Source organism: Oncorhynchus tshawytscha, linkage group LG05, assembly GCF_018296145.1.
Source record: "Oncorhynchus tshawytscha isolate Ot180627B linkage group LG05, Otsh_v2.0, whole genome shotgun sequence".
Taxonomy (NCBI): Eukaryota; Metazoa; Chordata; class Actinopteri; order Salmoniformes; family Salmonidae; genus Oncorhynchus; species Oncorhynchus tshawytscha.
The window spans coordinates 35,944,579-35,970,812 of record NC_056433.1 but is presented as its reverse complement, the minus strand read 5'-3'; the positions used below and the strand labels follow the sequence as shown (position 1 = coordinate 35,970,812).

The following is a 26,234-nucleotide window of genomic DNA, read 5'->3' as shown; positions in this document are numbered from 1 at the left end:
GAGAAAAAGAGAGAATTAGAGAGCATACTTAAATTCACACAGGACACCGGATAGGACAGGAGAAGTACTCCAGATATAACAAACTGACCCTAGCCCCCCCCGACAAACTACTGCAGCATAAATACTGGAGGCTGAGACAAGAGGGGTCAGGAGACACTGTGGCCCCATCCGATGATACCCCCGGACAGGGCCAAACAGGAAGGATATAACCCCACCCACTTTGCCAAAGCACAGTAGAAATTCTATTTGCTAAAGACTTAATTAGTACTTTTATGAGAACTAAAAAGCCTGGTAATGAAATTAAGAGTGTATTTAAAAAGGAATGGACACAACAATTGCAGCTATAATGCATAGTCTTTACAGTGGCATAGAAATAACATTTACAGTGTTTTTGACATGAACAAACACATGAATGTTGTATCTGAAATCAATGATTTTCAGCTCCAAAGATTAGGGCCTATTGGTAACTTCAAAATAGACCAGAAAGTAATTGACCTGTTTTGTGGTCATGCATGTCCATTATTTTTGTACAGACCTTCCCTAGAACTTATCTTCAAAAATTACAGAGGTCTGATTATTAAATAACACAAGTAATCAACTTTCTACAACACTAATAACAATATTGACTTCACCAAAAAAGTATGACATCCCACATTCACCCCAACATGGGGCTAATGTCCCATGTACAACTACTCAAACAGCAGCCAAACCTTCAATACATGCATGCAGTTAATTAATTTAACGTTTCGCTCAATGACTAGAGATGTTCTGAAAACTGACTGTCCTGTAGGTGTAAATTATTGTCTGCTTTGTTGTCTATTCACGAGTAGGCAGGCAGGCAAATGAGTACTAAAGGTGAGACAGGGTTAACTCACACAAACAACTGTCCAGGGTCCTTTGGATTTGTGAACAGGCACATGTGGCGGTCTCAATGGGATTTCTGGACCGGAGTGCAGCCTTTAATGACAGTTAGTTAATGACACATCTGTTGACGTGATGTGTTGAGTATGATTCCCTTGTTCCTCTGGTTGGAACTAGGCTGAAATGCATCATCATTGGAATGAAGGGAGAGGAAACGAGGTAGACAACTACTGTACATTTTAGTCATTTAGCAGACACTTATCCAGAGTGATTTACAGTAGTGAGCGCATACATTTTCATACTGGTCCCCCGCGGGAATCTAACCCACAACCCTGGCTTTGCAAGCGGAATGCTCTACCAACTGAGCCACACTGTATCGAGATGCACCAATGGAAGCAGTGTGGAAATGCAGCCTTAGTCTCAGCTCCACTAGGCCTTGTCAGACCTCATTGTTCTCTTCCCACCGACAGAGTGGGTCACGGGCTGTCATTGCATTAGTCATTGCTGCAGAGCTATTAACCCCAGCTTGGGTTGTCCTGGCCGGGCTATCTACTCGTGGTGTTTTGGCTGCGCTGCCATCAGTCTTCACCGCAGGGCTTAACCCAGCCCGAGTTCCAGGGGCCGGGATAGAGCTATCTCCAGCTTTCCGTACTTTAGGAGGACTACCCCGAGTGGCAGGGCCACCATCCCCAGTGTTAGTCACAAGAATACCCCCAGGTCGAGACACTGGGGTACGGGTACTACCCGTGGCTTGTGTAACGTTGGCCAGCTACCCCCAGTCGTTGCCACAGGGGTAGTAGTGATATGTTCAGTTGGTGGGGATTAAACGTCCAAGCGTGGCTGTTGTCGTGTTCTCTTCACAGTTGGAGCCTCCAAGCCATCTGCCAAGCCTCCCCCTCCCTTCTGTGTCAGCAAGCAATCATTTTCCTTTGATGTCACCAAGCCGTCTTTTGCTTTGAGTGATCAAGCTATAATTTTCCTTTGGTGGGCCCGAGCTATCCTCTTTTTGTGGGACCAAGTTGTTAGTTTCTTTCTGAGACGTTGCGCTACCCTTTTTTTCTGTGTGACAGCTACCCTTGTCCTTCAGTGTCACAGAGCTCTTCTTTCCATTGTGTTGGACCAGGTTATCCTTGCGCTTTGGTGTGACCATACCATCCTTTCCCTTCCGCCCCACTACAATGCCCTTGTGTTCAGAGAGAGCCTTCACCAGTACGGATGCCTCTCCCTTGGTCAGAGACAGGCCCCAGCCTCCTGGATCACGCTCACCCACCGCCTGCGGTTTCTCCAATGGCCTCCAGATGGCACTGTTTAGGGAGGCGCTGTCCACAAGGGGATACTTCATAGCAGAAAGCCTATTGATCAAGTTTTTATTGATACGGGACTTCTCTGTAGGAGTGGATATGTCGTCCTTCTCTTTGGAAGTCTCTTCTCCCATGGATCCATTAGACAGGGGCCTGTGGTTCCTCCTTACCTACCGCTGGCCTCTCCTCTGCTGGGCTGTCTGAGGACTGCTCAGCCTCCCCAGACACTCTACCCTGGTCCTTCTTCTCAGGGTCAGTGGCAGACAGAGCACCGTGGGCTAGGGGTCAGCGAGAGGTGCAGATAATCCAGTGTGTACACTCCTTTTCCTCAGCGCTCTCCTTCTCCACAGCCTCCTTGGCTGCTGAGGTGGTGTTGGTGGTGGAGGTGGCTGTTGATGGTCTCTTCATAACCATCACTGTGCAGACCGCTCCGCCTGCTGTGGATAAAGGAAATACACCACAGTTAGAATGACAGACTTACAACAACCTATTCTAGTCAGAGTGGCAGTCTAACGATCATAACCCTTGCCACATTTTACCCCTATAGTCTGCCAATGGACTTTAAAAACACAGTTATCACTTATCACGCTCTTCCAATTCAGCGTGGTTTGTACTTCATTTTTTAGATAACCTTCTAGATAAGCGTGAGAGACCAAATGTGGGTATCCTGTTCCTGTATGCGCTCACCTGGTGTGGAAGCAGGAAGTATGATCTTGCCGCTTTCGGTGCGTAGAACAGCAGCCACTGGTTTCACAGAGCCCCTAGCTGCCCCTGCCTGACCCAGAGAGCTAGCCCGAGACAACTGGGACACACACAGAGAAACATGAATAAATAAGAGCTATGTATATTTAAATGGTTCATCAAAGTTCTGGCTAACTCTATGATCCTGCTTAGTGCCCATACTCTCTTCGGACATTGGGAGAGAGAGTGAGAAACAGGTGTTTATAGTGACCCTTTGAATTTGCTATGCAAGTGAAATGTTTCATTGGTGGCATCAGTGTGAGCAGCACATTCACCATGGTTACCCAACTCAAAACATCCTTTTTTTTAGGAGGCTAAAACCATAATTTAGTCAAACAACTAAGTACATTATAAACCTCATGATTCATGTAATTCATTCTCTCTCTCTCTCTCTCTCTCTCTGATTTGTAGTTCTCAGCTCCCAATTTTGAGCTCAACAGCAATTATTTTTGTAACCGAAATATCGGATATGGATTTGCGATATGGAGCATGTTGAATGTGCATTGACCATTGGGATTGCATAGGCTTCATGGAAACTGTATGCAGTCTCAAACTAAGGTCGCTCTGGATAAGAGCCTCTGCTAAATGACTCAAATATAAATGTAAAACTGGGCGGTAGGCTAGAACTGCAACCTTTCTGGGACATAAACAATTTACTGTTAGATGAGTACACAGCTACCAGCAGTGGGTATTATATTAAGAGATAGCCATTTAGCTCATGTGTTTTGAGATTTCCACTCAAATCAATTAGCCTATGACATTAGTGCACATTAAGATGCAGGAAGATTTATCTCTATTAAACAAACGTACATACATACATACATACATACATACATACATACATACATACATACATACATACATACATACATACATACATACATACATACATACATACATACATACATACATACATACATACATACATACATACATACATACATACATACATACATACATACATACATACATACATACATTCTGGAGCCATATTTTTACAGTAAAAATATAACAGCCTAATTGTCAACCCAAAACGCATGACAATCACTGGATTAAGTTGGACATGAAAATATTTTGAATCACAACATGGAAAAGATGATGAAACAAAGTATTTCTTCAATAGCATCTCAGTAGTCCATTACACTTTTTCATAAAGCACTGAATGACTAAGATTACTTTTTCTCGCTATTGCTTGCAAAGCTGTCATCAAGGCAAAGGGTGGCTTTCCTTGAAGAATCTCAAATATAAAATGATTGATTTAATACATGATTCCATATGTGTTATTTCATAGTTTCGATGTCTTCACTATTATTCTACAATGTAGAAAATAGTTTTAAAAAATAAAGAAAAACCCTGTAATGAGTAGGTGTGTCCAAACTTTTGACCGGTAATGTAGCTTTACCTGAATGTTGGCTAATTCATTGATCCATCTTAGTGCCCTTTCTGCTGTTGTCAGACATATAGGAAACGGGTTGTTATTCCCTGTCAGGGTGTTGGGACTAGGGGTGAAGGCGGTGGATGAGAGCTGGCAGGTGGAGGAGATATGGATAGAGGTAGAGGGCACATCTGCTCTGGGCAGCCAGAGCTCTCTTCTTCTCCCAGATCTCCTTCAGCTTGGCCTTGATCAGCTCCTCTGGCTTCCCTACGATGGAAGGAGATCTGGGTTTATAACAACATGTCTTGGTTCTTAGGATGGAATGCCGCTAGTGTCTTAGTTTTCTGTTTTCGGGCTTTTCTTAACCATTGTGAGTTCTCACACACACACCACAGTTTTTGGTGTGTGTTTTTGCTTTAAAAAAACATCTTTGAAAATAAGGTGTCCGAAACATAATATTCAAGTAGATCACGTGAGTGAGTGAGTGAGTGAGTCATTTCAGTCAGACGTACCAGAAATGTATGTAATCTCCTTGACATAAGACAGACTGGATCTCAGTCAGCATCCTTTTTCTTCTCCTCTAGAGACTCAGAGTCCACTGACGGGGTACGAATCTCCTTCAGAGCCTGATTAAATATCTTTTGTATTCGATAATTATCAAGCTGCAAACCAATTAGAAAATCAGAGGTCACAATTCAACCATGACAAAAGTATGTGTCTACCACAGTACAGGATAGGATAAAATGGACCAAAACAAATGACCAGTTACACAGCCACATAACAGACTGTCCCTTACTTGTGAAAGGAGGTGAAGCTTGGAGACCTTGGGGTCCAGTTCTTCCATGAACAGCACCTGTTTTGAGTCTGGTGAAGAGTTTCTGGTGCTCGCCGCGACGCAACCTCTTCGCCAGGGTACGGTTCTTACGAGCCCTTCCCTCGCCAGACCCCTCCCTCTCTCTCTCTTTTCCCTCTGACGCTGCATGGCACAGGGGCCAAAGGTTAAGGGCCATTGAGCATTCTATTGGGTATTCCGAGACCTCTCAAGCATTTTATTTTTGCCATACATGGACAGCTATGAATGAGTAGACAAAAAAAAACATTTCTACAAAACAAGATGGCTCTGCAGTTATAATGAACAGATGGGAGAAGCCTTACCGTTTCACCATCCTGACTGTTTTGTCTGTGGAGACAGTCTCACGCAAATCACACTGCTAAATGTAAATAGCCAAACACACATGCACCCATACAAACACACTCCAGTCTTACTGTGTGTGTGTGTGTGTGTGTGTGTTTGACAGTGGCCCTCATCTGAGTTATGGTGATGCCCTGTCTCCTCTCCTCCGCCGTCTCAATGTCAACCGCTTCTTCCTCTTCTTCCTGGGGTGAGAGAGAACACAACACACTCTGGCTTTACAAAACACTACACCAGAACTCATTCAAGTGCAAATGCAGCAAACAAGTTTTCAAAATAAAACAGAATAAAAAAATGACTTCAATCAAACCATAAAAAATTAGGCTCTCTTACCTCGGCATATTCATCACTGTCGGAATCCGAGTCATCCGACGAGTCGCCCGGATCCGAGTCCTCAACATTAAAATCAGGATGCCCATTCTCATGCATTCTCAGAGTCGTAAACTGACTTAACTTTGTGTCTTTCTGACATGATTCTGGGCTCCATGGTCGCTCCCCCTCATCACCCCTCTCCCCCACCTCACAGGTCAGCTCATTGGGCTCTGAGGGACTAGAGTAGTTGACTTTGGCTGATCTAAGGTCAGATTTAAGGCCCCTTGACTGAGTCAGACTGTCTCTTCTGGGCTAGAGCTAATCTGGAGTCAGGTGTATTGGTATTTAACTCTGGAGTGTAGGAGAGCTTTTCAGATTGCACAGTCTCTGTTTTAATTTCTATCAAGGCTAGAGGTGAGGGAGAAGAGGTTCCTTTCTGGTTCTTCTGGGCCTTTCCACCTGCAGGTCCAGAGGAAGATTTGGTCTCCAGATGAGGCCCTCCTTGCTGCGAAGTTCTGGCTGCTATCGCTTCACCCACGGCTGTGGTTCTGATTAGTTTGGGTTGCCGGGGAGAACCACCAGTACCTCCAGGTTTAGGGAGCTGGATGAGAGTGAAGCCCCCAGGCAGGGCCACTCCAGCTGGGCCTTCCATGGTGCCCTGGCCTGGGCCCCTTGTGCCCTGGTCCCTGGAAATAGGTGAACAGATCCTGAAGGAGTAGGTCCCAATCTGGCCCAGGAAGCTGGGGGTCTTCAGGGAGGAGGAGCTGGTCAGAGAGATGGGGGAAGATGATGAGGTCTGGGATGGGGTGAAGGCACCCGACTGGCCTGTGATGAATTTAATGAGGGGGAGTGGGGAGGGGTGCTGCGAGGGGGTGGATGGAGGTGAGATGGGGGAGGGGGAGTGTTTTGGGGGTAGACGGCTTGATAGCAGAACCTGTGGGGACAACAAGATATCAGAGGGCGTTGAGGCTGTGTGTGTGTGTATATGTATACACATGCATGATTACATGAACTCACCAGGGGTCTTTTTTTGATTCTTGGCCTTTATGTGACATATCTGATTCAGAGGTACCGGTTTCATCATCTGTCCGTTGGTCTGATGATACGTTTTACAGCCCTGGGAGGAAGCGACTGTCTGTAGTAGCATCTTCTTCCCTGCGGGGGGCACCACACCAGGACGAGAGCCTGGGGAGGTGCCTGGGGCAGGAGAGGCCATGGGGATCAGCAGCAGGTGAGAGCTGGCTGGGTCTTTAGGGTCTGTGGTGGTGGTGGTGGTTTGACTATTGGAGGTTTTTCCTTTAGATTTGGTGACACCTAGGGACCATGGTGGTTTGTAGGGAGGAAGCTTGTTCTTCCCTGGAGAAGAACAACAATGACAGTGTGAGAAAGATAACTTTTATGAGAGAATACATACAGAACTTTGAACAATCAGGCTTCGGTTACTCAACTGTCTAATTACATCATATTTAACACAATAAAACATTTACAAGTGTTGAAGTAAGGTTAAAACTTCTACCTCAAGCCTCTATTCCCTCTTACCTGCTGGTGTCTGGAATACTTTCTGGGCCATAGACATAGATGTAACACTACTACTGCCTAAAGGAGTAACAGCAGTGCCTGCTGTCTTTAAGCGCCCAGTGCCCACAGGTGTTTTCTTCAACCTGGGTGAGCAGTAGAGAGGCTTTTGAGGGGCCTTCGCTACAGAGCGCAACCTTCCGGTGACGAACGCGGCCAGTCGATTGGTCGGGTGCAGAGCTCCCATCTGCCCCAGCAGCAGCCGGGCCTGGGAGTATGATTTACCGTTCACCTGGGGAGGAAGAAATAAAGATAAACATAAACTAATGTGGAGGATTGTGCTTTTCACAAAACGTAGCCAAAATGTTTAAGTTACAATTTGGAGGTCCTCAATGACAATAAAACCACTACAAACTACACTTTATGCTAGGTCATTATTATTATTGTTTTTTTTATGTCTAGCTACAAGACTAAAATCAATGTAAAGTGAACATAATAAGCCCACCTGGCTGGTTGTTTCTTCCTGGCTCTCAGTCTGCCTGCTGGCACCACTCCAGTCAGAAAGCGAGTCACGCCGACTTGCATCTCTGGCATCTCAGGCTCTGGCTTAGGGATGCCCACTTCCTCCTCCTCCTCTTCATCACTGTCATCTGTGACTTCACTATCGGATTCGTCAATATCATCGGTATTGTCGTCTTTGGCCTTACTGGATGCACACCTTGAAGTAAGGAAGTGGATGATGGTAAATCAAACACTCATAGCATTGAATCGTTACCAATTGAGATTCTATGCAGTGATGGAGCTATGCATTTAAAAAAACTGAAACATGGAGTAAATCTGAACATTATCTGTATGGCAGCATGAGTTGGTCCAAGTAACTGCTTCTTTAAGACAGAAACAGAAACTTCATGTTTCTAAAACACTTTATTCTAATGGATATTATCCACCTACCTTCAATATGCTGATGTAGCCCTCGGCCTTGCATGTGTGTGTGTGTGTTGGAGAGGATGTGGACGTGGTAGCGGCCGACGTTGAAGGGTTCGGGCAGACGGTTCTGGGTCATGCGCCGACACAGAACGCCCAGTTTCCGATGCTGTTCCCAGTTACACTGACTGGATCTCCAGCTCTATGGTGGGCTCAGGAGAACCTTTAGGCTTCTTGGCCTGGGTGGGAGGACTCTTCCTTGGTAAACTACAGGGGAAAGGTCAGAGGTCACAGGTTGAGTGTTAGGAGTCAACCAGAATGTAACATTGTATGCTAGCACGCCTGGCAGAAAGGGTTTCGGGCAGTGTGAATTATACTGTGCCTCTTGGGGAGCCTCTATTGGGTGCACGTGCTCAAAAAGTAGGCTACCTGCGGCTGCGCACATTCGTCCAATCCAAAATAATTCCAGCATCCAGTGCACTGTGCATGCGCCATTTGATGAATGTAAAGAACTCAAGCGTAATATCATTCAGCAATTGTCATTAGGCCCAGGGCTCCAGACTGTGAACATTTAGTCACATTCTGTGACCCTTAGGACTTGGTTGCGCAAGTTTAATGTTTCATTGGTCGCATCAGTGCGAGCAGCACATTCCACATGGTCACCTCACTCAAAAACATCCTATTTTTTGTTGTTGTTGTTGGGTCAAACAGTAATGAATGAAAGAGTCTGCCCGCCCCTGTACCAGAAGGCTTGCTCAGTTCTCAATTTTACAACCAAGGTACATTTCAAGTTAGAAGTTCACATACACTTAGGTTGGACTCATTAAAACTCATTTTCAACCACTCCACAAATTTCTTGTTAACAAACTATAGTTTTGGCAAATCGGTTAGGACATCTACTTTGTGCATGACACAAGTAATTCTTCCAACAATTGTTTAGACAGATTATTTCACTTATAATTCACTGCATCACAATTCCAGTGGGTCAGAAGTTTACATACATGAAGCTGACTGTGCCTTTAAACAGCTTGGAAAATGTCTTTAGAAACTTCTGATGGGCTAATTGACATCATTTGAGTCAATTGGAGGTGTACCTGTGGATGTATTTCAAGGCCTACCTTCAAATTCAGTGCCTCTTTGCTTGACATCATGGGAAAATCAAAAGAAATCAGCCAAGACCTCAGAAAAAATTGTAGACCTCCACAAGTCTGGTTCATCCTTGGATGTTCATCTGTACAAATAATAGTAAGCAAGTGTAAACCCCTGGGACCACGCAGCCTTCATACCTCTCAGGAAGGAGACACATTCTGTCGTACTTTGGTGCGAAAAGTGCAAATCAATCCCAGGAGAACAGCAAAGGACCTTGTGAAGACGCTGGAGGTAAACAGGTACAAAAGTATCTATATCCACAGTAAAACGAGTCCTATATCGACATAACCTGAAAGGACACTCAGCAAGGAAGAAGCCACTGTTCCAAAACCGCTATAAAAAAGTTAGACTATGGTCTCAGTCTTGACGCGGTTTCGGAACCCTTGTCCCCGTCTCCCCCTGGTCTTGGTCTTGACTCGGACTCGATTTGCGCCGGTCTTGGATCGGTCTCGAACAAAACACTGACGCTTCCCCAAAAATGTGAACAATACATTTAAAAATGTCATGAAAACAATATTTTATGCTTAGCTATAGTGAAGCACATCAATTCTGGTCTTAATTTTGACAGTTCGTCGCAAAAGTGATATTTTGGTGTTTTAGTAGCAAATCTAGCTCTTTTTGCCCCTAGTCGTTCAACTCTACCATTGAAATCGTGATGTAGAGGCACCTTTAGAAGATGTCTATACGTCATCAAGGGAGGGTTTCCGTATGAAATACGACGCATATAAGGCCCTGTCCCGCCCTCCTTTCGGGAAAACTGACCACAACTCCATTTTGTTGATCCCTGCCTACAGACAGAAACTAAAACAAGAAGCTCCCACGCTGAGGTCTGTTCAACGCTGGTCCGACCAATCTGATTCCACACTCCAAGACTGCTTCCATCACGTGGACTGGGATATGTTTCGTATTGCATCAGACGATGCACACAGACGATGCAATCTCAACCACACTGCACACTGCCCTAACCCATCTGGACAAGAGGAATACCTATGTGAGAATGCTGTTCATCGACTACAGCTCGGCATTTAACACCATAGTACCCTCCAAGCTCGTCATCAAGCTCGAGACCCTGGGTCTCGACCCCGCCCTGTGCAACTGGGTAATGGACTTCCTGACGGGCCGCCCCCAGGTGGTGAGGGTAGGCAACAACATCTCCACCCCGCTGATCCTCAACACTGGGGCCCCACAAGGGTGCGTTCTGAGCCCTCTACTGTACTCTCTGTTCACCCATGACTGCGTGGCCACGCATGCCTCCAACTCAATCATCAAGTTTGAGGACGACACAACAGTGGTAGGCTTGATTACCAACAACGACGAGACGGCCTATAGGGAGGAGGTGAGGGCCCTCGGAGTGTGGTGTCAGGAAAATAACCTCACACTCAACGTCAACAAAACTAAGGAGATGATTGTTGACTTCAGGAAACAGCAGAGGGAACACCCCCCTATCCACATCGATGGAACAGTAGTGGAGAGGGTAGCAAGTTTTAAGTTCCTCGGCATACACATCAGACAAACTGAATTGGTCCACCCACACAGACAGCATCGTGAAGAAGGCACAGCAGCGCCTCTTCAACCTCAGGAGGCTGAAGAAATTCGGATTGTCACCAAAAGCACTCACAAACTTCTACAGATGCACAATCGAGAGCATCCTGGCGGGCTGTATCACCGCCTGGTACGGCAACTGCTCTGCCCACAACCGTAAGGCTCTCCAGAGGGTAGTGAGGTCTGCACAACGCATCACCGGGGGCAAACTACCTGCCCTCCAGGACACCTACACCACCCGATGTTACAGGAAGGCCATAAAGATCATCAAGGACAACAACCACCCGAGCTACTGCCTGTTCACCCCGCTATCATCCAGAAAACAGCTTCTATCTCAAGGCCATCAGACTGTTAAACAGCCACCACTAACATTGAGTGGCTGCTGCCAACACACTGACTCAACTTCAGCCACTTTAATAATGGGAATTGATAGGAAATTATGTAAAATATATCACTAGCCACTTTAAACAATGCTACCTAATATAATGTTTACATACCCTACATTATTCATCATTATTCATGTATACATATATACTGTACTCTATATCATCTACTGCATCTTTATGTAATGCATGCATCAATAGCCACTTTAACTATGCCACTTAGTTTACATACTCATCTCATATGTATATACTGTACTCGATACCATCTACTGTATCTTGCCTATGCCGCTCTGTACCATCACTCATTCATATATCTTTATGTACATATTCTTTATCCCTTTACACGTGTGTGTATAAGACAGTAGTTTTGGAATTGTTAGTTAGATTACTTGTTGGTTATTACTGCATTGTCGGAACTAGAAGCACAAGCATTTCGCTACACTGGCATTAACATCTGCTAACCATGTGTATGTGACAAATCAAATTTGATTTGATTTGATTCTAGATGCGCTGGGTGGTACCACCTCAATGCTTACTTTAAAAGCAGGTGACAGCGCGCCTTACTTGGCAATGATCTTGGTAAGTGGAGTGTGCCAAAATTATTTTGCATGATGCATCCTTGACTAGACTACTGACGTTACACCAAACTCAAAAGGCAGTAAGGCACAGTTCCACGTGACCAAATTCAACGTGTCACTGGTTATTTCATACCCATCTGTGCTTTTACGAAGACAAAAAAACATGTAGGTGTTGGCATGAAGGATCGGGAGACATTAAGCATTCATGCGTCTAGGGTTTTTTATTCAACCAAATTACGGCGTGCGGTGTAAAGGCACGGGGACGTAGACCAAACAAGCACGCAACAAAAACAAAGGGTTGAAAGCAAAACAAAAGAGTGAAGTGTACCTTGAATAAATAACGCACGTGCACGATGATTAACACACGTGCCGAGACCCGGAATCATCTGCGCAATCCACAAGGGCTCGAAAGCCCAAACCACACAGCACGGGTACTTACGCGCACCAACGGACATAATAACAATAATCGACACCCCCATGGTGAACAAAGGGCATATATATATATATATATAAATACAATCAGTGGGAATAGGGGCCAGGCGTGCGCAATGAAAGTTCCAGAGGGATCCGGGACAGTAGGCTATGAGAATTATACGGTTTATATTCGTAACTACATCCATCGTAACAAGACAGATGAATATGGTGGTCATGTCAACATGTTGTATTTGTTTTCCCAACCACTAAAACAGTTGGGAAACATAGTTCAGTAGCTGCCAATTCTAATCCCATATGGGGCAGATGTATTTTTTCTCTCCAAATCCTTTCTTTACAATATTCATCCTTCTAATTCTGAAAAGTGAAAGCATACCCGTGAGAGTGGTCACCCTGGTAGTAGTTGACGGTTTTTACACAGTACTGTAGAGCAATCTGAGTTAATTTGACTATTCGAAAAATAGCTACTAAGTAAATCCTGCTGGATGGATTGAATTGAGCCCCTAATCTTCATTTTCAAGGTGATGATTGCACTTTTCTTCCCAACACAATACCGAAATAAATGTGAGTCCACATTAAATATTTTTTTCTGCGCCCCATGGGGGATTGCAATTTACACCGCAAGCGGCAAAAGATGTCAGGAACTGCGCGCCTTACCATTGAGCTAACTGTCCAGAGCCGTATTTGTTTCGCGATGCACATCATTTTATTATCAGAGTGTGCCAGTGGACTTCTGGTAAGTATGCTTTAGTGATAACCTTTTGGCATCAGGTACAACTACGTTTACCCCCCTCAAAAAAAATACATAATAATAATTATGATCAATTCCCCCTACTCACAACTTTCACCTGAATTTATTTATATTTTTTACTTGAAGGGGTTGGGCAAAGGCTAAAATTGGGGTTTGAGAGTTACCCTTTAACCGTTTTCCTTCAATTCGCTGTCTGGCCGAAAAGAGAATGACATGTTAAATTATTTTTGGCCAGACATCAGATACATTGGCTACACATACTGAGGGACTCTGTTTTGCGCACACAGATGCTTTCTCCGATGAGATTGATGTGTCTTGATGTCGGTGCGCATCTCAAAGTTGTACTTTTGTTGCCTTTAAAAGGAGCTCATGTCTTATTCAGGGGAGCTTAGCTCTCCCTGGCTCCCCCGTTATTCACTCTGGTTTCCGCTTACCTGTTTTAGTTGGAGGTGAGAGGATGGCAGCAGTCTTTTTCTGCAAAGACAGGAAAATCAATAAGTTATACGTTAAACGAGAGGGGCTAAATCTTATAAATGACCAGAATAGTTATCTTCCAAATACTTGTTTCGATATCTCACGATGGGATTCGCTCTGAATCACTAAGTCTCGGGAGAACCAATGACAAGCCGTCTGTTGGAGACAAACGGGTTGAGTGGTGAACAGGTCACCTCCTTATAAAGGAGCCACTTGCCCACCCTCTGGTCATCCTCACCTCTCTTCCTTGCAAAGAGACCTACTCTCTGGGAGCTCTCCTCAGGACGACTTGATCCCCGTCTTCCTGCGTAAGTGTTCTCAGTGGTGCGCCGTGGTTACGCCATTGAACGCAGGATTTTCAGCTGGTCCTTTGTATTGACCAACTGACCAAAAAGGAAAGTTTCAGCTTAGAGTAGAATTAATTTTCAACTCGCGTAAACTAGCTTCACGGCTAGATATCGAGACTGGGTTAACCCACGCCGCAAGGCATAAATTAACTTGGCTAGCTAATCACACACTAGCATTTCTACCTGCACATACTGTAGCATAAGGATTGCTACAGTAGCTAAATCGGAACGATGCCCTACTTGCCCAGATGGTAGCATAAGTAGTCTCACCTTAAGAGCTTTTCGCCCGTCGCCTTCACGGAGGAAGAACATCTCCACCGTTTATGTCCAGTAACTACTTAGATAGAAAGAGAGCTTTAAGAGCAACCAGCTCTTCGCTCCCTGGACCTCACCTGCAAGGTTGGGCCCCTCTCTCCTCAACGATTATCTTGTTAGTGGAGGCTATTATATTGAATTACAAGGAGTCTACAAAACATTAAGGACACCTGCCCTTTCCATGACACAGAATGACCAGGTAAATCCAGGTGAAAGCTATAATCCCTTATTGATGTCACTTGTTAAATCCACTTTAAATCAGTGTAGATGAAGGGGAGGAGACATTTTAAAGAAGGATTTTTAAGCCTTGAGACACGGATTGTACATGTGTGCCATGCAGAGGGTGAATGGGCAAAACACAATATTTAAGTACCTTTGAACAGGGTATATGGTAGTAGGTGCCAGGCTGCCCGGTTTGTGTCAAGAACTGCAACGCTGCTGGGTTTTTCACTCAGTGTCACGCGGGACTAGGTGTGTGTGCAGGAATCAGACGCAGAAAGAGAGTAACGGAGTAAAGTGCTTTACTATTGCACACCAAACTGATAAGCCCAATAAAATAGAGGGCGCAGGACACTATACCAGACAACCCAAAACCACAGGGTGTCCAGTATAGAAAATAAAATACACCATGACCTAATATGTACACACGTAACAAAAGACAATCCCGCACAAAACAAGGGCGGGTCAAACTACTACATATAGGGAAGCTAATTAAACCAAAATACACACAGGTGAAACTAATAAGACAAAACCAACAGACAAACGAAAAAGGGATCGGTAGCGGCTAGTAGGACGGTGACGACGACCGCCGAGCACCACCCGAACAGGCAGGGGAGCCAACTTCGGCGGAAGTCGTGACAAACAGTTTCCTGTGTGTATCAAGAATGGTCCACTACCCAAAGGACATCCAGCCAGCTTAATACAACTGTGGGAAGCATTGGAGTCAACATTGGCCAGCATCCCTGTGGAACGATTTCAAAACCTTGTAGAGTCTATGCCCAGACGAATTGAGGCTATTCTGAGGACAAATGGGGAGTGCAACTCAATATTAGGAAGGTGTCCTTAATCTTTTGTACACTCAGTGTATAATAGAATAGCAAAGCTGGCAGCCTTCGGAGGGGCCTGAGGTCCCACTCCACCAGAGGAATGGCTACCTTTTGGGCACTGTTTAAGGACATCTCTTCTTAGAGATTTGAGACACCACATATTGGGCCTTCCTCATTCTGTTATGAGGTTTTCCTCATAATTTGTGTGTTTGCGCATCTATCCGTTACACATACATGTCAGTACATATGTAACGGATGTGAAACGGCTAGCTTAGTTAGCAGTGTGTGCAGAGGGTCCCTGGTTCGTGCCCGGGTATGGGCGAGGGGACGGTCTAAAGTTACAATGTTAAATTGATGCTGTTGACCCGGATCACTGGTTGCTGCGGAAAAAGGAGGTCAAAAGGGGGGTGAGTGTAGCTTAGTTAGCGGTGTGCTCTAAATAGCATTTCAATCGGTGACGTCACTTGCTCTGAGACCTTCAAGTAGTTGTTCCCCTTGCTCTGCAAGGGCCGCGGCTTTTGTGGAGCGATGGGTAATGATGCTTCATGGGTGACTGTTGTTGATGTGTGCAGAGGGTCCCTGGTTCGCGCCCGGGTATGGGCGAGGGGGCGGTCTAAAGTTATACTGTTACACATACACACAAGTAGGTCATAAGTAGGCGGAGTTGCAAAGAAAAACCATATCTCAGACTGGCTAATGAAAAGAAAAGACTAAGATGGGCAAAAGAACACAGACACTGGACCTCTGCCTAGAAGGCCAGCATCCGGGAGTTGCCTCTTCACTGTTGACGTTGAGACGGGTGTTGGCGCGTACTATTTAATGAAGCTGCCAGTTGAGGACTTGTGAGTTGTCTGTTTCTCAAACTAGACACTAAAATACTTGTCCTTTTGCTCAATTGTGAACCAGGGCCTCCCACTCTTTCTATTCTGGTTGGAGACGGTTTGCGCTGTTCTGTGAAGGGAGTAGTACACAGCATTGTACGAGACCTTCAGTTTCTTGGTAATTTCTCGCATGGAATAGCTGTCATTTCTCAGAACAAGAATAGACTGACAAGTTTCAGAAGAAAGAAGAAAACACTAGAGTGATGGTTGCTGATAATGAGCCTCTGTACGCCTATAGATATTCCATTAAAAAAAAATCTGCCGTTTCCAGCTACAATAGTCATTTACAACATTAACTATGTCTACACTGTATTTCTGATCAATTTGATGTTATTTTAATGGACACATTTTTTTTGCTTTTCTTTCAAAAACAAGGATATTTCTAAGTGACCCCAAACTTGTGAACGGTAGTATATATTGAAATAAATAAAAAAATCGGAACAGTCCATTTATATTTTTCAACGGGGCTATACATTTGGGTGAGGTTTTTTTCTTGCCTGAGTAGCCATCAATGACCTTGGACCACAGAAGGTATTTGCACTGGTGACAGACAATGCTGCACACATGAAGGCTACTTGGTCTAAAGTGGAGGAGTCCTACCCTCACATCACACCCAATGGCTGTGCTGCTCATGCATTGAATCTGCTCCTCAAGGACATCATTGCACTGAAAACAATGGATACACTTTACAAGAGAGCCAAGGAAATGGTTTGGTATGTGAAGGGTCATCAAGTTATAGCACCAAGCAAAGTTAAAAGAATAAGAGCACCACACTGAAGCTGCCCAGCAACACCCATTGGGGTGGTGTTGTCATCATGTTTGACAGTCTCCTGGAGGGGAAGGAGTCTCTCCAAGAAATGGCCATATCACAGTCTGCCGATATGGACAGCCCCATCAAGAGGATCCTCCTGGATGATTTATTATGGGAGAGAGTGGTAAGCAAACTGAAACCTATAGCAGTGGCTATTGCACAGATTGAAGGAGACCATGCCTGATGTTCAGACTCTGCTTGCAGATAGATGTAAGAGAAGAAATCCGTACTGCTCTGCCCACTTCACTGTTGCTCCAAGCAGAGGAAACTGCAGTATATAATACATAAAAAAGCATGAAGACTTCTGCCTGAAGCCCAGACATGTTAGACCCCAAGTATGCTGGAAAGAGCATCCTGTCTGGTGCAGAGATCAACAAGGCCTATGGTGTCATCACTACTGTGTCTCGCCACCTTGGCCTGTATGAGGGCAATGTTCTTGGCAGTCTAGCGAAGTACACTTCCAAGCAAGCGCTTTGGGATGGAGATGCAATATGACAGTCGTGCCAACATATCACATCGGCCACCTAGTGGAATGGACTTTGTTGCCTCCATCATCCTCCAAATCCCACCAACATCAGCCGCCTCAGAGTGCAACTGGTCCTTGTTTGGGAGATGCGATGGATCATTGGTATCATTCAATATTCCTTATCTTTTGTTGTTCATTGAAATAATCCCATGTGAAGAGTTAACTCATTTAATTAAAGTTCAATTCATAACTAAATGAGGGTTTTTTCAATTGGAAGGATTTCATAATTTGCAATTATGTCTACTTATGATAAGGTAAAAGGTTTGTTTGTCTCCATATGATATGGTAAATATATTCAATGCAAAAAAACATCTACATTTAAATGGTATTAATATTAATTTGCATATATTCTCATTAATTCCCATATATTCCTGTTAATTCCCACCTCTGAATATTCCCCAAAATGTGCAACCCTAGTCATGACCTTAGGGGCGAAGGCTGCATTAGGACGCAACGTCACCTTAGAGTCGCCAAGGGCGAAATTCATACAGGAGGGGTGAACGGATAACCCTTAGAGAGGTCCAATGTGTTTAGCCGAGGCCACAGGCAGGGTGACTTGTAGGAGAGGACCTTCAGATCCACACACTACATTGATTCAAAAGGGGCCTCACACAGCACATCCAAACCAAATCCCAAATGGGCGAAATAGGCTAAGTATGTGTGTGTAGGGCCTCCCGGGTGGCGCAGTGGTTAAGGGCGCTGTACTGCAGCGCCAGCTGTGCCACCAGAGACTCTGGGTTTGCGCCCAGGCTCTGTCGCAACCGGCTGCGACCGGGAGGTCCGTGGGGTGACGCACAATTGGCCCAGCGTCGTCCGGGTTAGGGAGGGCTTGGCCAGTAGGGATATCCTTGACTCATCGCGCACCAGCAACTCCTGTGGCGGGCCAGGCGCAGTGCACGCTAACCAAGGTTGCCAGGTGCACGGTGTTTCCTCCGACACATTGGTGCGACTGGCTTCCGGGTTGGATGCCCGCTGTGTTAAGAAGCAGTGCGGCTTGGTTGGGTTGTGTATCGGAGGACGCATGACTTTCTACCTTGGTCTCTCCCGAGCCCATACGGGAGTTGTAGCGATGAGACAAGATAGTAGCTACTAAAACAATTGGATACCGTGAAATTGGGGAGAAAAAGGGGTAAAATTCAAAACAAAAAACAAACAAAAAAAGTGTGTAGAGGACAGAAGGCTAACATAGGGATAATACACACAAGGCTACTGATAGAACTCTGTTACATGGCATAGACCAAGAAGATAGCCCTACAGTATGGACAACATGCAGAAACATTGAAACTAACCATGTGCAAACCCTCCAGCCTGAGACGGTGCACAATTTTTTTTTTAAACGCACAGCTTGGGATGAGCCCCTGGAGTGGCACCATCAATTCCCACATGTCACGCTGGGTGGAGAATGAACAGCACGGCTCAAAAAGCAGGACTGTCCACCAGAGAGCTCTGAAAAGGAACAATCCCTATATTTTGGCAACAATGCTCGAATGCCCACCACTTGTAACCATACAACCTTCTTGTGGAGGGTGCCCTTGCCTACTGTATTGTAGAAATAACGTTCAGAGATAAACAAACCACATGCCATCAGACTGGACCTAAATAAATGATCTCTGCAAACCAAGGTCGTCCAACGACAAGCCACAAGGATCAACGACAAGCCCTCCCATCGCACCCTGATTCAGCCCACGCTGGAGAGGTCCACAGGGGAAAATGCATAAAGCAGGGTCCCCACTGGTTCGCGAGAGCATCAGTTCCTAACGGAGCACTCAGGTCCCATAATCGGAAACAACAGCCAACAATGTGCGTTCTCACAATGTGTAAAAGATCTACATCGGCCCTGCCCAAATTTTCCTAGATCTGGGAGACCACCCAGGGGTGCAGACTCCACTTCTGAGAGCAGGGCCCGGTGGATAGCAGAGCCACACCTGTGTTGAGGTGCCTGGGGAGCTATGTTGTCCCATGCGAGGGAAAGTGCGCAGTGCTCCATAGCAGTAGGGAGCGAGCCAAGGATAATAGAGGGTCAGACCGCACCCCTCCCTATCTATTGATGTATGCCACCCACTGTCGGTCCCCACCAGCACATGCTGGCCTGCCAACAACGGAAGAAAATGCCTGAGCACTATTTACACCACCAACAGCTCCAGGTAATTGATGTGACACTGTCCACAACTCCGAATTGAGTTGCCCTCACACAGTGCACCCCACCCTCGGGGTGATGCGTCTGTCGTGATCACCTTTCAGGATATAACTGGACCCTTGGGTTCCCCAGCAATCAAAGCCGTGGGTCCCTCCCCTGAGCCAGAGCCCATAAGCATGACTGGGACATCCGGAGTGACCGGTTTAGGTGACACGACCCGTCCATGCAAGTGTATCACACTGAAAAAAAACATGGCGGGCTGTCAGATTTGACAAAAACATTGTGTGATTTACTCAAACATGTTTTGTTTCTCCTCTCAACATGATTTCTTTGCTTGCAATCAATGCAACACGAAGAAAAATCAGACCTACTAGTTTGAATCATGTAGGGGGAGTGTGAAGCAAAAGTTAATTAATGACGAGTAACAATTCAGACTGCACAAGAGAAGAATCTTCCAGAAAGAACGGAGAAGCGGAGAAGATAGTACATAGAATCTTGGTCAAGGTAAGCATGGTGGTTGATTTTGTTTAACGTTTGTCTGTGTTGTTGTAGTCAGAATTGTAAGCAGTAACGTTATTAGTGATTGCTCCATATCCTCATTTTGTGCTCGAGTCTGAAATATATTGGCATGGCAGCTAAAGGTAAAAGACGATGTTGCTAGCTAGCTTCTCTGAACAGTAAAACAGGACTAGGTCAAGATTTACATTTTGTAAGGAGGTAGTTGGCAAAACACCATGATATTTACCGATTGTTCAAGAACTTCGAATTTACCAAGCCAAGAACTAATTAAGGTTTGCTGAGGAGTGCACACCGCTTGAGCTAGCTAACATGTTAGGTAACTTGCTAGCTAACTAATGTTTTGTGGACGACATTGTCTGCAATCACTTTGCACCCCCAAAAAATTATTGTGAGGTAAATGTTTTAAAAAAAGTTTAAAAAAAAAAAGTTTTTCATTACATATTTGAGATCTAATGATTATACACCTAATCCTGAGATTGGTGCTTTCATGCAGTTCAACAGTTTGCCCATGGCTGCCTCCATGTTGTAAAACGTGGTGCAAAGGTGACATAGACTTATTGAAATGGGATGTGGAGTTCATTTTAGCAGTTGAACAGTATTACTTTATATTATGGGTGTCCATTTATCAATACATTTAAAATGATAAAATAATTCAACGTGTCTGCATATTAGTGGATGCATGCATAAATCAATAGATAATTGAATCAAACATTTCATAATAAAAAATAAAGAATTATGGACAAAACTCATATTTACAGGTCCATGATGTTTTCCTACTACATTTGAGCTGCTTTGTCTACCCATTCAAAGGCTATATAGTGTTGGTGAGTACTTTTATCAGAGGTTGTTTTAGCTTGTGTGAATGTGGAAATGTAAGGGGTGTTCAGAATTGGTGTCAAGTAGGTCCCAACTTTTGCATCATCATTAAGTTAAAGCACCCACATTATGGCCAAACTGTCCGTTACCCATTTACATACATTGACTGTCCATGTGCATTTAGGACCTGGAACGCCTTAATTGTGCACCAAAGTAAAGTCCACTCAACAGAAGTTACAAAAAATCTGACTGAGAAGTATTCCTTCACTGTCTGTGGAGGATGGAGAACCAGTTTGAAATACAAACTGGCAAACTACCGCACTCGCCTGAGAAGACTGGGATGTCCAGGGGTGACGATAAACTCCTTGAAGCACAAACCTGCAGGGAAGTCATGTGCAGCCTATGGTGTTAAAAAGCCAGAGAGCAGAAGTGAACTTTAACCCCACATATCCCTCAGGAGAAACAGAAGAGAGCCTCGGGGACATGTGGAAAGCTCTACTGTCCAATGTGAAGAAAAAGGAAAAACAGAGAGACAGTGAGAGAAGAGAATCACCACAACCCCAGTCCAGTCCAAATGTATTTCTCAACACTCAGATGACCTGCTGAAGTTGTTCCAAATAAGAGAACAGCTGGGCAGAAGACTCATATCAATCATGGCACCTATGGCTGATGTAAGACTTCCTTATGCTTCTAAAGATACATTCATATGTGGTTCTACACCAAAAGTTGACTTCAAAATAAGACATACATTAAAAATATCCTTCTCTTTTCTTAGAATAGCAACACAGATGTCAGTTGAGACTGCATCATAAAGAGAGTGTGTGTGGATATGGGTGAAGACCCAGAAAACCTTGTTTGGGAATGTGTGTTTCCTTCCATTTCTTTCTCTTCCTTTCCTGTTCCGTTGCCACCATCATATTCTATCTCTAGCTATTCTATTACTGTGTCATCTCCTCTGTCTTCCATCTTATTTCATTAGCTGCGGTTAGATGCACCATTTTTTTTCTCCAGAATTGCATCATTCAGATTAAAGAGTCCATGTATTTTTTTTGTTTGCATGAATGCTGAATACAGTGATCAAATTGGCTATGTCTCAAATGTAATCTGGATAGAATGGAAATCTTGGTTAGAATTACTTAATTTTAGCCTTGTAAAATGCGGGTTTCAAATATTGCCAGCAGTTCTTGATTTAGCTGACACTTAAAAGGACTCCAGTCTTGATTTATTTCTGTCTGTATCATGCTCTCGTGCTTCATGAGCTATACTTTTTGCAACCTAGAGTCCCTAACTGTAAACACTTCATTGATGAATGATTCATTTTGTATGACTGACCAGTTTTGCCTTTGTCTTATTCAGGGCATGGATGAAGAGTCCACCAAGGCAGCCATTGAGGACACTACTGTGGGGATCTATATTATCAAAGACCATGCCGCGAGTGAGGAACCAGAGGACACTGCGATTATTCTTGAAGGTGTCAAGGTGCTGCAGGATCTGGGCAACGTAGCATTTGCTGTTGCAATGCTGTTCGGCCTCATGTATGCCATGAACCTCAGTTCCACTACCGAGCTCCGCTATTTTGTAACAAAATGCATTAGAGAGTGTGACCAATCATTGACAGGACAACTCTTTTTTCATACAGATATATAGCCTACATTACTGTGATGTAGACCTGTGCAATTCATTGAACGCTGAATGTCAGTAAATGGACATTTGTCATTCCAAATTAATACAGTAATTTTTGAAACTCATGCCTTTTGCCTTTTTGTCATTGATGCCAATGGTATTTTGCTCCTTTGTTACACATCTTTAGTATGTACATCTTTAGCATATTTCTCTATTCATTTGTGAGAATACAAACACGAAGGTAGAAAATGGCAGCATTTCATCTTGTGCTTACATTAATAATTATGTAGAGGTCCTACATAATTATGAGCAATATCACCAATAAAATAATGTTAATTATTAAGTAGTGATCAGGAACATGATCAAATCCATTCGAAGCTACACATTTAATTCAAATCAAATTAGCTTAACCAAATCATGTTAGATTGATTCTATTCCATTACGATGCATTTTTACATAAACAAATTATATTTGCTTGACAAAAAGAAAATAAGTAAACAGAAAAATAAAAAAAGTGTTTATCTACCATGTTTCATTCATGTGGAACCAATGTACACATTTGAAGTAAGTAAATTCAAAGCACCATTTTCTTTTTCAGTGCACCCACGGCTGGAAAGGTCGCATCAGCAACAGCCAGAGGGGAACCACGGCTATCATATCATAGAAGCCATTATCCCTAAAAGGCGCAGGCACTGGCAAAAACGCACTGTGTGACCCAAATGATATTGAGCCAAGCAAACCCAGAAACCAGCCTCCCTCTGCAGGGACATGAACGCACGATTCTCGACTGAGTGGAGCTCGAGACCCAGAAACAGAATGCGCTGAAATGGAGTGAAACAGCTCTTCTCTTGACTCACTATGAAACCCAGAGACTGAACATGGGAAACTAGCATGGTTGTGTAACACCACCTGCTCCCTCGACTCTGCTACCACTAGCCAATCATTCATGTAGTCCAATATCCTGAGCCCCAGACACCACATAGGGGTCAAACCCACCACATAGGTGCCAAACCCACCCACAACGTTGGTGAAAGTGTAAGGCCAGAGGGAAGGCCCGAAACTCATAAGCAACAGCCTCGAAATGGACCCTCGGGAACTTTCTGTGAGGGGGATATATGGCCACATTAACGGACACATTCTTCAGGTCGATGGAGGTGAACCAATCGCCCTGGCGCACTGACTGTAACAACCAGCTGTTTGTGAGCATTCTGTATTTGTAGACCCTGAGGTGCTTGTTCAGGGCACACAGACCTAAAACTGGGACAAAGTCCCGCCCCGTTTTGGAAACAGGAAATAGCGTCTGTACCAACAATACTGGGCCTCTGACATAGGAACCACTCATATTGCCTTGTTCTGGAGAAGGGAAGAAATCTGCTCTCTCAAAACGGGCGCTGAGGCCTCCGGAACAGTCGATGTAATGACGTCGTAAAAACGTGGGGAACGCACAACAAATTATAGCCTTTACCCCAACGTCACTGTTTGCATAATCCAGGGCAACACTGCGCATGCGCGTCATTGGTCGACACAGACAGTGAGTCTCCCGTAAAGTGCCATCTGAAGTTGGACTGGGAGAATTTGGTTATTATTTCCACCACCTTCGAGAACTGAGTGTCTGACTGTAAGCTCACGTGGAGGACACAACACTCTTGACACCTGTTAAACCGTGGAACTTGGTGTAGAAACAATGTGTTTAAGTGCCGACATTTGCCTGAAGCCCGGTCCATTCTGGGTTGGCCGTGCCACTTGGGGGTACTGTTGTCACAGCAAACTTCTGGGGAGGGGACCATGTCACCTCCCTCTCATCTCGCTAGGTGCGCTGCTCTCTGGGCCCACCGGGAAGGCAGAGTTTGTACCTTCAGACACACAAAATGGTTGAAAATGGGAACAGTTTGCCTACCCGGCGCACAGGGTAGCTGAAATCGGGTGCTCCTACCGCCAACAGCGTGAGACTAAAATATTTCATTATAATAGGACCGCAAGCCTTTATCATCGAGTTTTTTACAGAAATGTTTGGCTAATGGCTAGGAATTCCTTGGAGATCGACCAGTCAATCGCAATCGACCAGATAGTAAGAGAAGGTACACCTTGTCAAGCTGCGCCACCACTCCACTGACAAGCGCGCAGTTGCTTGACGGCATAGATCAATGAACGGCGCACTAGAAGCCAGGGATTGTCCTGCTGCCCCGAAGCCAAGCCCTCCATCTCGATCTTAGAAAAAAACCTGGAACTGGCCAGAGACACCATGCTGTCATCCGAATGCGAGTCCTGTGTAACACTGAAAGGAGACCGAGATATCAGCTCGCTCTGATTATACAAAACATTAGGAACAACTGCTCTTTCCATGACATAGACTGACCAGGTGAAAGCTAAGATCCCTTATTGAAGTCACTTGTTATATCCACTTCAATCAGTGTAGATAAAGGGGAGGAGACCGGTTAAATAAGGATTTTTAAGCCTTGAAACAATTGAGACATGGATTATGTAGGTGTGCCATTCAGAGGGTGAATGGGCAAGACAAAAAATGTAAGTGCCTTTGAATGGGGTATGATAGTAGGTGCCAGTAACACCAGATTGTGTCAAGAACTGCAACGCTGACAGGTTTTTCACACTCAACAGTTTCCCCGTGAGATTGGTCCACCACCCAAAGGACATCCATCCAACTTGACACAACTGTGGGAATCATTGGAGTCAACTTGGGCCAATATCCCTGTGGAACGTTTGACACCTTGTAAAGTCCATGCTGTGAATTGAGGCTGTTCTGAGGGCAAAAATATTAGGAAGGTGTTCCTAATGTTAGGTATACTCAGTGTATATCGCCATGCTGGGATGATAGCTCCATGTGATCCGGCCAAGAGCCCAGATCCACACTCGTATCCTGCAGCTCAGACTCCACCGAGATACAGGCACCCAGGGGTGCAAGTTCATATCGCCTAGGGGCGGCAGGGTAGCCTAGTGGTTAGAGCGTTGGACTTGTAACCTGAAAGGTTTAGGTTGCAAATTCAAATCCCCGAGCTGACAAGTTACACATCTGCCGTTCTGCCCCTGAACAGGGCAGTTAACCCACTGTTCCTAGGCAGTCATTGAAAATAAGAATTTGTTCTTAACTGACTTGCCTAGCTAAATAATGGTCAAATAAAAAAAAACAAGGGGAGGAAAGTTCTACAATTCTACTAAGGCTTCTAAGGAAGGGTATTTGCCTCTCGAGAGAGCATGTACGCAAGCTCTAACACAGACTGGAATATGTTCCGGGGTTCATCCAACGGCATCGAGGAGTATACCACCTCAGTCATTGGCTTCATCAATAAAGTGCATCGACGACGTCGTCCCCACAGTAACCATACGTACATATCTCTACCAGAAGCCATGGATTACAGGAAACATCCACATCGAGTTAAAGGCTAGAGCTGCCGCTTTCAAGGAGCGGGACACTAATCCGGACATAAAAATTCCCCTTGTGCCCTCAGACAAAACCATCAATCAAGCAAAGCGTCAATACAGGATTAAGATTGAATCCTACTACACCGGCTCTGATGCTCATCAGATGTGGCAGCACTTAAACTATTATGGACTACAAAGGGAAACCCAGACACGATCTGCCCAGTGACACAAGCCTACCAGACAAGCTAAATGCCTTTTATGCTCGCTTCGAGGAAAGCAACACTGAAGCATGCATGAGAGCACCA

At 44.8% G+C, this 26,234-nt stretch overlaps 1 long non-coding RNA gene across 6 annotated transcripts in view; it reads right to left on the bottom strand.

Annotated features, from left to right (window-relative positions):
* Positions 1 to 342: 342 nt before the first annotated feature.
* The window catches only part of LOC112250565, a 68,011-nt gene continuing 42,119 nt past the window's right edge, over positions 343 to 26,234 (bottom strand). For 2 of the 6 annotated variants that reach the window (XR_006083416.1, XR_006083414.1), the window contains 11 exons: positions 13,491 to 13,530; positions 8,249 to 8,488; positions 7,803 to 8,015; positions 7,322 to 7,589; positions 6,800 to 7,138; positions 5,804 to 6,716; positions 5,075 to 5,655; positions 4,791 to 4,940; positions 4,306 to 4,545; positions 2,850 to 2,964; positions 343 to 2,599 (listed from right to left, as the gene is read on the bottom strand). This is a non-coding gene — a long non-coding RNA (uncharacterized LOC112250565). Of the gene's footprint in view, positions 2,600 to 2,849; positions 2,965 to 4,305; positions 4,546 to 4,790; positions 4,941 to 5,074; positions 5,656 to 5,803; positions 6,717 to 6,799; positions 7,139 to 7,321; positions 7,590 to 7,802; positions 8,016 to 8,248; positions 8,489 to 13,490; positions 13,531 to 13,617; positions 13,687 to 13,768; positions 13,914 to 14,147; positions 14,382 to 26,234 lie in introns of those variants that run through there. The other 4 variants (XR_006083413.1, XR_006083412.1, XR_006083415.1 and 1 more) reach the window with 4 other exon arrangements.